The 14,121-nt window shown below is 24.3% G+C and overlaps 1 protein-coding gene across 1 annotated transcript in view; it reads right to left on the minus strand.

Annotated features, from left to right (window-relative positions):
- LOC114122742 (serine/threonine-protein kinase pakA-like) overlaps positions 1-7,735 on the minus strand; it is a 195,790-nt gene extending 188,055 nt beyond the window's left edge. Inside the window, exon 1 of the mRNA XM_050202349.1 lies at positions 7,233-7,735. The gene's annotated coding sequence lies outside the window, so the exon portion shown is untranslated. The remainder of the gene's footprint in view (positions 1-7,232) is intronic.
- Positions 7,736-14,121: the final 6,386 nt, after the last annotated feature.

Consider the following 14,121-nt stretch of genomic DNA (forward strand, 5'->3'; position numbering starts at 1 on the left):
ATTTTATGTTCTAATGAAAACAAAATAATAATTTATTAATGTTATTACTTTAAATAGTAAATACAAGTGCACAATTAATGTCAATAATTGTGTAAAAAATGTTTGACAATAGTTTTGTTCATTCAATATTAATTTTTTTTTCTGCAATAGCTATATTATAAACAAATTACAGATTATTGATTATTTACCATTGATAAAACATGTATGACTTAATGCCTCACCTAAATATTATTAATTGTTATACATTTTACAAATTCAACGTATAATTTATTAAATTAATAAGTATACGAATAATTTAAAAGTGCAAATAAAATAATTGTATATTTTAGATTTTGTTGTTATTGAGTACCCCTTTTAGAGAAAATCGTTTGTAGAAAATGTTTTGTAATCTTTATAATTGAGGCCAGTATCTTGTATTAAATTGTTTCTAGTTTTTACTTTTCTGGAATACGATAAAGTTCTCAATACTTTTTAGAATAAAAAAATAAAAATAAAAAAAAAAAAATGAAATATTAATTATAAAAGATCATTTTTGACTTACAAAAGATTTTTTTTAGTAAATTCAAGTTTTGTGGATTTTATTTAAATTATCAAAATATTGCAAATAAAATATATACTTATTTATCTATTTAAATTACTTTAGAATTAATCATATTTAAAAATGTTGGTAATTTTTTTTATTTACAGATCTTGGTAATTCACTAATTCACATAAATTCTATAGTATCAGTAGTTTTATTTTGAGACATTATATATGGCTTCCAGAAGTTCTTAGAGTTTTAATCAAAAAAAAGGTTTTTTACAGATTTGTCAATAGCTTTTTTGTAGTTTTTAAGATATATTTGGGGTACAACGCGTGTTCAATTTGAAACTTGTTGGTTAAACAAGTGAAACATAAGTTAATTCCAACGTTCTGTTTTATTTGTTAATATTAATATGAAAAGGTACATTTTTTTAAATATTTAATATTAGTTTCAATTCTGTTTATCATATTTCTGGATCAAATATAAGCGTTATTCAAATAAGTCTTGTTTTATTTATTTTTTATTATTTTAACCATCAAATACGGTACAAGAAATGTAATAAATTAGCATAAACGAAAACATTTTTAATTGGCCTTTAGTTTATGGTTATCGTGTCGGTAATAAAATATTTACAAAATCTATAAAAACTATGACACTACCAATAACTATAAAACAAATAGGAAATAATATAGGTTATTAATCTATCCAAAATCGTGATGGATACTTCAGTATTAATTATTCTGCTTGTCACGTTACACAGCTAGAATATTTGATTAATTTTGTATAGATGTTAATAATAATAATATACAGTTAGTATTTGGTTTCAAACTGTCTATAATATTACAGTAATTATAATTGTGGATGAGCTTTAAAATTGTTACGTATATATAAGATGTTTCCTTGATGTTATCTACGATGCATTAACGTAAAATGTTGGTGCAATGTTAATAATGAGTGAATTGACGGTGAGGTTCAACACTAACAACCTATACTAATTTCATCATCATAAATTAGGAGATGGAAATTCTCAATTTGCAAGTGTACTGAAGGAAAAACGTTCCTTTGACTGTTCAAAACTATAATCTTCAACAAGATATACATATGCACAGTAACCAAAGATTATCACATTTGTTTTGTAAGTATGCCTTCATTATATTTATCACTCATTAAAATCTCATGCAATAGTATTAATATTCACTATAAATCTTAAATAAGGTTTATGGCAGAATAATTTTATTAAGCTTGCAAAGATGTATTTTTATTATGATATAACCATTGTAATATTAGTTTTTGATGCGAATACACAATATTATATGATGCACGATGCACCCCTAATATAAGATTAAATCTACAAAATAGTTTTTATGAATTATTACGATTTAAATAATATAAAATGTTAAGACTTAGATAATATAAAATACATTATATTATATTATACAAATGATTTTTTACTGATGCTTTCATAATATTAATAAATTAAAAGTTTCAAATATTATAAATTAATTGTATTATTTTTAGTGAAAAATACATATACTATTATTTTAATATTTAAAATTCTAACGATCAGATTTAAACTATTTATAATTTAATATTTAATTTGGAATAAAATCATGACATTCTTTTATTACAGAGGTTTTTGAATAAACTCCCACTTAACTATGTAATTTAATCTAAAAACATGAATAAAACGTAACTTTGACAAAAAGGAATTATATTTTTGCCGGAAGTCATTTTTACTTACTAAAAATTAAAATGGATTTGTATGGTATTACAGTAGTATAAAATTAAAACATTCAAAATAATGTGAAATGAAAATCATTTGCTGAGTCCTTCTAAACAATGTAATATAGGTACTCAACGGTATAAAATATATACAATGGAAATGTCAGAACTCAGAATAAAAACATATTCATCATAAATAATTTGAAACAAAATAATATTTTTTCTCCAAAATAATGTACCTATTTTGATATATTATATATAATATTTATAATATATATTATAGAATTATATCTTACACTAAGAATATGTAAACAAAATGTAACACAAATCATAAATATTATAAATGTATAATATCTGTATAAAAAAATAGTTATGTAATGAATTTAAATCGTTTAAAAAATATTGGTAGTACTTGTAAAATGTTTATGATTTTAGTAAAATATAATTAACGTGAAAATAAGTCTAATTGGATATTCAAACATAAATTAAACTTTAACTAGATAATAGGTTCACAAAATAAGGCTTAAGGCTAAACTATGAATAATTCAAGTATATATATTACAATTACGAAAGTTTATAAAAAAAAAACTCAAGATGATGAATTTGATACAAGTGTAACAAGTAATTGCTGTTTTTACTCCGAAATTGAACTTTTTTCTTAGGTAATTGTTTCACTTAAATTATTTTTTAAAGATTTATCAGCTTAACAATTACTTATGATATCTTTTGGAATATTAAACCATATTTTGACCAAGGTGTTTAAATCTCATTTAAAATACTATAAGTATTTACCTTATAGGACAAAAAAATTTGTTTCATTCAATAGTATTGATTTTGTCAATATAAGCTTATTATAAACGAGGTATTGAATCAATTAACTAAACCTATAATGCTATAATTCCTTTTAAAATTACTTAAAAGATATTTTTTGGTTGTAATGTTTTAGTTTCTTTTTTTCTTTAATAATTATTCATTATTTAAATGGTGAACATATTATCATATTTTAATGGTTACTCTATTTAAGATTAAATTAAAACAGATTTTGATTATGAAAATAATTCATGTTTTGATTTGAAAAATAATTAACACAATTAAATAATATAAATTTTAATTTAGCATTTAAGTATAATTTTTTTTTTTTTTTTTTGTAATCTATCATGATTTTAATAATTAAGTTTACAAATTTAGAGTTAATCGGTATTATTCACAAATAATAATGATAATAATATAACAACGGGTTTAATAAAAAAATGAAAGAGATGTATCTACAATTAAATTTTCCTTTGTGAATAATATCAACATATTTTTAAGACCATAGATAGAAAAAAAAAATAAAGTTCTTTGATTTGTTAATAAGACAAAACATCATAGTACCTGTTTAAACAGATAAACGGCAAAGAAGAATAATACTTAAATTAAAAATCAATAGCTTTCATTTTTTTTTTTTTATATATATAAAATCTTAATTTATAAGTATTAATCCAATAATAATTTGTAAAGGTGATGGAATCATGCAAAATGTAATTAATGTTGTAAGTTATAAGTACGTTACAATATAAAATAATATTAATTAAACACTGCAGTCTTTTTTGATTAATTTGGAAATTCTCATTATATATTATACAATATTAAAACTACATTATATAAATTATAACATTAAATGTTGTACTAGTTATTATTGCAAAACAACAAGATAATTAGTTAATTATTATATTTTTAAATAAAGGTATGTTTATTTTAAACTTCAAAATATATTATTAAAATATTGAAACCCTGTTATATGATCAACAAATTATGTTTAATACATTTTATAGTTTTTATAATAATTATTGAATTTACAAAATAATTAATGACAAAACTAAAATACCCATCTTGTCATTATTATGGAGTAAAACATATTATACCAAACATTTCTATTACACTATCTTTCGCATATCAAGTAAACATCGTCATCATCGTTTAAACTCAACATGTTAAACGTTTGATTCTATTTGTCAAGCATTTACAACAAATTGAATTTAAACTTATGTATTCAAATAAATAGTTTATGATTTTGCTGTTGAAGAATACTAACTTAAGGAGATATTAACCAATACATAAATTAACAATATTATGGTGTTCTTTAATTTTGAAGTAACGTACAGTTATAACATTATTGTACAAATAATAATATCAGTGTATGTATTTATTTTGGTTTTCATAATTTGTTAAATTAAATTAAATTTTGGGTGTGAAGCTTTTCTTTATTATATATAACTTATTAAAATTAATTATATTATTATAAAACTTAATACTATAATAAATTATCTTGATTTACTATAATACAAATATAATACAATTATAATTATGATTCTAGTTCAGTTATCAGATCTATGTACCAATCTGAATGATGTTATTTTTTCCATTTTCAATAATAAATAAAAAGTACTCTTAATATTTTAAATTATTTTAAAGCAACTAATAAGTTTATACTAAAATACATTGTTTATTCAACATTGCGTATACAAGTGTATCATATTATCATGTTTGTGAAAAAAAAATATCAGCGGATGTAATTAACACAATCGACAATTATAATTAATATATAATTAAAAACTAAATACATTCTATATAATGTGTAATAAATTTAAACAATTTTTTTTTATATTTAGTGAAAAAAAATATGTTATTCAACATTTTTATTGTCATTTCAGTTTCTATAGAATACAAAAACATAGCTTGACCCAGTTTTGAGTCGTTAAATGTGCAACAAGTATTATCTAGCATGAATAATTTAAACCATGCACGTGATTGTAAAAGAATGACTTAAACTTGGCAGTTTAGCCATTTTACCAGATCGAATATGGAAATTGGCAGGCATTCTTTAACCCAAAGCCTTATATGTTTAGGAATCCCTTAAGTTTTTTTACAGGCAATTTTTATTTTATTTATTTATTTTAGAAATTATTTCTCTCATAATATTATATTAATTCAAATGCATAAATATTGATTAAATTTAACCAAATTGAATGAATAATTTAATGCATTAAAAAATGTAAGGGCATGAAACTATTTGATACGAGAATAATATCACCTAAATGCAGTGCATGCCTCCACGTATGGTATGAATCATTTCATAAAATTAAACAAAGCTCATTAATTTAAATGTAGTTTAAAGAGTGGGTCATAATCTGGTGGACGAATAGTCGAGTACACACAATATGATTTTCATCCCTAGGGACTCATAATATTATTTTACTGTTTTCAGTAGTTTCCACACTAGCCTTATTAGAATCATTATTATAGTTATACTAATGGCCAACACGAAATAGTATATCATATTAATTATCGTTTAATAACTCAATAATATTTAAATGTAATTATAATTAACTGATGTACAGAGAATTCCAAAAAAGGAAATAACGTACAATTATTTTCAAGTATTTAATTTAATTTACATCATCAATGTTATGCATTTAGATTCAATTATAATATATTATAACTATTATTAATATACTTGGTTTCTGTAAACAATTATACAATAAAACTCTTTAATTTTTTTTTAGAAGTAGTCTTTACACATTATTTTAAGGCGTATATATTCTTAAATTATTATTTTAATAAAGCTACTTAAACATTAATAAATATAATTAAAAAATATTCATAAAAATAATATTATTAAGTTAACTTTATAGTTTTATTTTTACAATTACCATGATTTAGTAAAATAAGTTTTAACTAAGGTATAGTGAAAAACAAAAGTTTTTTTTGAAATATCATTTATCTGTTTGGTGTAATCGTTTGAAATTAAAATCATTGACGATTAACTGGAAATGTACATTTCAGAAAATACAAAATTATAGAATCTTTAAATTTTAAACATTGCTATTTCAATATTAAATTCTTCAATTTAATTAAATAGAAATACTAAACTTAAACAGATAACACGGGGTTTTCTTATTATTTTGTTTATTTTTCTTACAATATCGATAATATTTAAATTATAACAGGTATTGGGAAATTATTTTTAAATATATCTTATTATAATAATATAATAAATACAGATCTGATGATGGAAGTTTTTATTTAAGTTTACCTCTTCGATTGATTAAAATTTTAATCATCGCTTTTTAAATTTTATTTTCAATATTGTTAACTATAATTAGGATAAACAATATTTTAAAAATAGAATTTCATAAACTAAGGTTATAAATATCGTATTAGAAAAACATTAATAAAAATAAATTAAATTTATACTTTAAAATATTTATTGAACACCATAAAAGAAAACAGTACCGATATCAAAGTATATTTACTTAAGTCTCAAATAGTTAATGTAAAATGTATGATACACATATACCTAAAATATGTTTGCGTTAACAGTACTCAATTCACAATATTGAGTTTTCCTTATAAATTTAAATGAGTTTTGTAAGAGTATAAAACTAACTTTGTCTTACTAAAGTTTATCGATTTTGATATTATTTTGAATACACATTGTTTAAAAAAAATATGACTGACTAAACAAATGGTGAACACACATTTAATAGGTAACATATCAATGATAGAAACCAATAATAGAGTACTGCTATAATGATTTGTACAATTATACAAACACCTATCCTAGTCATGTCACTCTAGTTAATTTTACCTTCTCGGAATTAGGGTTCGGCATTTTTATTCGACTCTATAAAAGATAAAATAAATAGTGTTTTACCGTCGTTCGACACGACTAACATTAATTAATACCAACGTTGTTATTATGCACATACACCATACACATTTTACATATTTATTAGTTGAAACATCGAAAATCATTAATGTATGTTACTACGTCTTATTATCTTTACGTACTCACTATCTGACCGCATACAATACAAGTCCGTTTACCGCTAATAGAAAAATCTATTATAATATTGTGTAACACAATATAACGAGCGACGGCAAAATCGCCGTAATGATCGTAACGATAATACCCAATACTGTGACGTGAAAATATTATACTCACGTGTTTGGCGCGATGGCAACGATCGTAATTATGTCGATGACGGCGGCGGTGACAGTGGTCATTCGCCGCGCTTAACCCATCGGGGAGGTCGTAAGACGAACGGTCGTGAGCCGCGAACTCGACGGGTTTGGTATGAAACGCGATCGGAGAGTGTTTTAGCGTGGCAAGGGTACGGACGAGACCGGTGGGAGGGGGTTACGTTGTGTTCGACAAATTCAAAAAAAAAAAATTCTTAAAAAACGTTTAACGGCCGTGGATCGTCAACGGGACTGGAGATTTCGTCGTCGCGGGATCCGAACCACAACAGCGGCGAACGACTGTACGTGGGCGCGAGTCTCTCGCGGGTGCGTGTAAAGCGATCGTTTTCGCGCGCGCGCGCGCGCTCGACCGTGCCGCCGTACGACTTGACCGGCGCGTGGTGGCGTGTTCCGGCTGCGGGAGGAACGCGCACGTCGTTGATGCTCCGCAGACGGCCGACTGAACACGTGTGCTCGAAAAACCACCACCTCGAAGGCGCACGACGGGCCCGACGACGACAGCGGCGGCAGTGGCGGCGGCGGTCGCGGCGGGACTGCCCTTTTTTCCCCGAAGATAGCGCGTCAGGCGTTCGCGCTAATCGCTCGGCACGTTCTCGTCTCTGCCCATGCGACACGCGAAATCCGTCGGAGGGCTTCCGTCATCGGTGCCGCATGACGTTATTATTCCGTCTGCGTAAGACGTAAGCCGGTTGTGAGCCGAACGTCGGTGGTTGTATTGTGCCACACGAGTTATTGTTATTGTTTTTATTATTACCAGTGTGTGTGTGTGTGTGTGTGTGTTTTTTTTTTTTTTTTTTTAACGAACAAAGCCGAAATTTACGACGACTATCCTTACTTCGTGATTTCTGATTTCTAATTTTTTTTTTAAATATATTTATTAGTACGACGCCCATAAGCGAAATCATTGTCTCGATTTTATGTACACACAGAATACTCAATATATTATAATATAATAAAATATATGGTTATGTGTTCCACATATTGCTATTATTAGCCGCCAATACAGTTTTGACATAATATTATTATCCAGAGTAAATTTGCCTAACACCGAGGCGATAAAATCATTTTTCTTTTGTTGTTTATATTTTCCAATATTTGAATCTTAAAGTTGTTTTGTAAGTCGTTAAATTGTATCTCCAATAAGATATATATAAAAAAAAAATAAATCTATATTATCATAGACAAAAACATTAAATTGTAATCACTAATTGTATATTTAATGTACTTATTTATTTTATTTTTTTTTACATTAAAAATATGCACAACATTTATAAATATAAATTTGTAAAATATATAGATAAAAAAAAAGTAACTCGTCACTTGAATATTCATCTTTACTGCCAACGATTTGTTTTTCAAACTTAATTTATCTGTTGCTTATAGTTTATAAGTAACGCAAAACATATTTTAATTAATAATAATTTATTACGTAAATATTTAAATTCCATTACTTATTACTTAGTTTTTAATAATAAAATACTTTTCATTTATAATTTGTATTTAATTTTACTTTAGTCATTTTATTGTGATTCAAGAAAAAAAAATAATGATAAATATATTTTATAAAGTAAACTTTACTCCATTACTTATATTATTTTTATTATTATTTACTTTTTATTGGACTATATAAAATATTATATACCATCGTCTCCGCTTAGAATCGTTTATTACCGTATACAACGATTTATCATTGAATTGAAATTTAACTCATCCATTAGAGTGAACTACTTAATGACGATACATACTGAATTGTCAACACCTACTATACAGCAATAGTGACTTCCCTGTGTTTTTTTCTAACGAAGGCAAAATGATTCAATTTGGTAGTACTGTTTCTGAAAATCACTAACGAAAACATTTATTTTTTGTTATAACTAGAAGGGTATGAAAGGGAGGAATTTTAATATCTATTCCCTGTGATTTATTCGTTATTTATTATCTTAGAATTGGTATTAAGATAATATTACTTTTTATTTGATAGATATCACAAATAAAATATTAATTTATCTATAACTATGTGGGATATGTCATAAAAACGAAATGTGTTATAGTGGTCTCTAAATTACATTGATAATAATAATATATAGGTGATGGCCAAGGTTAATGTATAATGAATTGTCAACTAATTAATTTAATACATTATTTTAGATTATTTTGTTTTATATAATTTATTATCTTGTAAAGATTTAGGTGATGACATTTCACACTTGTATATCAAAAATATTTTTCAGAAAATGATTTAAAAATATGTAATTTATTACACATTAAATGTATTTGTATCATATTCATTTAAATAATGTTTCAAACAAAATTAAATTAGAAAACTAATTAAATAATTTTTTTCAAGACATTAACAAAACCTTTATTCAATTCATTCGTGAAAATTGGATTTTTTTTCAACAGCTTTAATTCCTTTTATGATTTAAAATTTAAGAACACTACACAATTATAACTTGTTTTTATTTACCGACGATTACCATAATTAAAGTTTATTAAAAAAAAAAAAAATGTATTACAACAGTCATATTTTAACTCAATCAACTTCATATCTGTAGTTTTGGGGGTTAAAATTAATGCAAATTTCTAAGGTAATTGAATGAATATCTAGATAGTGTGTATTTTTTAATAATGGTCTCCTTATAAATTTGAAATATAATATAATATATAATGAAATAATGTTAGTAACGCTTTAAAAAAGCATATTAACACTGTATAGTTTGTTTGGAATATAGTTACACTATACCACTGAATTCAGCAGTGTTTGACTTAGGTTTTTAAGCTATGTGTATCTAAGAGAAATATTGATGTTGACCTATCCTGTTTAAACAACATGGTTTCATTGTTTTTAAGCAATGGCGATATTTTTCACAATTGCCATTCTTGTTCACAGCTTACCACCTAAGTAACGTTACCGATCACTATATTGTATTTAATAAAGATATAGTCAAATAATATAACACTATACTGTTATTGATTAATATTTGACAGTAACAGTCAGCACTCAACAGAGAGTTTTTTGTTTGATTTGTAAAATATTGTTTAGGTAGGTATACGTTATATATTAGTTATATATTATTATAGTATACAATTGTGTCAGTTATATAGTATCATTCATAATGGTATTATATACCTAAATTTGATAGAATTGCTTGGTTGGTTGAAATAAAATATTTAAAGTAACAACATTTGACATTTGGCTGTAGAGTACCTCCCAAATATACACGTACACAAGCTGTATCATGATCTGCATGATCACCCACCACATAAATTGACAACTTCCAAGACATAAAGGCCTTTGTTGGTTCTGTGTCACATATAGAAAACAAATATTCGCAAACGCGTGTTATACGTGATTTTGTTACGTCTGTTGATATGAGATAATATACTTTTTTCACCAATTTCAAACTACCGTCCTTTTTATACCATCACATCATCTATCGTCTATTTGCTGTCGGTCACGTGTGCATACCATTTTATATAATATATACGTATATACATATAGGGTTCACTGTAATGATGTTTCGGCATTTTTTTTTTTTTCATGGTTATATGCATCAATGGTTAAGCTGATATTTTAGTGGTGTCCGGTGGCAGTACTTTTTTACGACCTTGCACAACGAATAACACAATTATGATAAAAAAATGTTATCAGTCAAAAACGTAGAGTGTTGTCTAAAAATCAAGTCAGTTGAACATATTTTTTTTGGCCATCCATTTAAGCCACAAATTATAAAAAAATAATATTATCGTTGAAATTTATTTATTAAGAATATCATATTGGGTATATCACGTATCCGAACACTCGTTCTTGTGTACTTCTATAATTGATTTTCTGCGTATAGTATTATATTTAAGAACGAATAATGTATATATTTTAAATTCATGTATTTCAATTTGTTATCATGTTTTGATAAGATCAAAGTATATGCATATTGCTTATAATATATTCATAATAATTGAAAGTTGTATCTAGCAAAACTCTGATTTAATCGGAACTTAAAATCATTAAGTGGAAATGTTTCAATATATTTTTTTTTATTATTCAATGTTTATTAGAAGAAATGTTTCAAACAATTATTAGATAACAAAAAATGTAATACAATAATTCACGCAACACCAATTATTCATAGAATCAATTTTATTGTATTGTCATTTAAAGACATTTTTGAAGACTTTACATTTTTACTAGATAATTATATGTTATACCATGTATAACGTTTACAATTTTAAACTTCATTCAGTTTTATTTTGATTTATTGGAGTTCAAAAATATGAAGGCTTAATGCATAGTTTTCATAAGTGGTTTTTACAGTAATTAAAAATATCAACAATTTTATTTACTGGATAAAAATATAAAAATTTGGTTGGATATAAAATAGGATGTTAATCATAAAACAATAATTTATTATTATTTTTAACATAATTAACGTCTTTAAACTCTATTGAATTACTCATCAATGTACTTACAAAATATATACAAGTAATTTCTATTTTATAGATAAGACCGCCATGATAATTTTTTAGTTAAATGTTTTGTTTTATTATGTTTTGTGTAAGAATCAATAAATATATTTACTAAAAATAAATCTTTAAAATACTTAAATGTGTTATTGAGTATAGAACTATAATACTATGATATTATGATGTATAATATACTGCCATACTGATTATTATACAATTTTTTTAGTAAATTTTTACCATAAAATGTAGGCGAAAATGCTAGTTTAAATGCTTGAAAACCGATATCAGTAAAAGACTACCGGGTAGCTTAGTGGTAGAATATTCGGCCGGCAAGCGAGAGACTCGGGTTCAATACCCCGTCCGGAGCTATATTTTGGAGTTTTTTTCCATGTAACTTATATTAAAGGGATGTTTTTCTCTATACTTTATTTATGGACTATATTTGAAAATCTAAGGGTGGTTTGCATTTAATATTTATGTAATTTTATCATAATAATTACCTATAATAATTAGTGCTGTATTATATTATATGTATTGATAATAGTCTATTATTTTTAGGTATGATAAAATATAGTAAATGTAAAAATTCATGTATATATAAGACAATATTTTTATGATAACATAATACGTATTATTCACTCGCAATCAGATTAAAAAAGTATATTAAATTTTGAGTAAATTTATGAATATTCTATTGATATAGTGTGTTGTTTTTTTTTCATATCTTTTCATAAGATATTCAATTGATAAAATACTTCAATTTTCACTTTGAGGATAGTACTAAATAGTGTATTGGATTTAGTTTATACTTCAAAGATGACAAAATAAAAAAAAAATGCTCAGTACTTTTTTTATAATTGACAAAAACATTTAAAAAAAATCTAATATTACTCATATTATATAATTGTTTTGTAACTATGGTTACCAAAATTTAGACAGTCTTCGCTCAGAATCGTTATTCATTGTATACAATAGGGTATCATTGAATTACAATTTAATAAAATCCATTACAGTGATTTACACAATAATAAGTTCCACTTGACAACTTGTATACATTAGAGTGTTATCAACTTGATTTCCTCATATACATAAATACATACTTGTTATAAAATAATTTCAATTTATTTTCTTAAAGGATGTTTTCCATTTGATATCTTTATATTAATTATAATTTATAATCTTTTCTTTTGTATTATAAATTAGGATTTTTTAAGAATTATAATATTAATCATAACATAAAATACAAAATTATATTTTTGATAATAATATTTTTAACATAATGATAAACAATTTATTTTTTAAAACAAAAATTGACCTTTGTAAACGTTTTAAATTTTAATTGTGAAATACAATACTCAATTGTCTCAATTTTGCATGATATATCAAAATAAATAAAATGCAATTTAATTAATCCTGATAAGTTTAATATATGTTGATATATTTGTTTTACATTTTGCATTAAATTAATTATAAATATGATTAACAACAAACGAGAATATAATATAATTAATGTTTTATTAATTTGGTTAAAGATGAAATGGATTTATTTTTAAGAAATGTAATTCAGTATAGTGTATATAACAACACTTAATAATAATAATAAAAAATAATAGCTTATATAATGATTAAAGTGTGTCATTTTATTTATTTTATTAAGGCATCGCCGATTCGTTTAAAAAAAAATAACCGAATATCAAAAGCTCAAGACAAACATTACATTATAAACTTAATAATATAGGTTATTAGCAGAAAAGCTATAAAGTTATAAAAATTTTAAATTGTCAAAATTTATTGCGATATTAAATGTTATAATTGGTTATTTTTATTTAACAGTGATCTAACCTTTGCAAATGAAAGTATAATAATAGTATATGTATATCATACCTAACCAGTATTATAACAAGTTATGTCTTCAATAATATGTGGTTTATTTTCATGTAATTTAACGTGTACTACACGTACGCTTTAAGAATATTAAGTAACTAAATGAAAAAATAGAGTGATTGTTAAGGTTAAAAGTATAATAAAATGTATTCTGTAATTATAACATTACATATCCAACTTAAGAAAATATTTAGAACATTAAATGTGCATTTTAATAATTTTGAGTGTTTCCAATTTTAATGACATTTACTAGAATCTAGTTACCATCTATTCCATAAAATAAATAATATAATGAAAAAATGATGAGTAAGCAATAATCATGTGATAAAAAAAAAAAAAAAAACAAAAAACAATATATTATAAAACTAAAAGGATGAGACCCAACATTTTAACGGGTTTAGATTTAACAGATTGAAAGGTTACAATAAAACTTGATCACATAATCACACAATTACATATAATTTCTAAAAACATTTTTGTTAAGAATAACTTATATCTTAAAAAAA

Source organism: Aphis gossypii, chromosome 2 (genome assembly GCF_020184175.1).
Source record: "Aphis gossypii isolate Hap1 chromosome 2, ASM2018417v2, whole genome shotgun sequence".
NCBI classification, from domain to species: domain Eukaryota; kingdom Metazoa; phylum Arthropoda; class Insecta; order Hemiptera; family Aphididae; genus Aphis; species Aphis gossypii.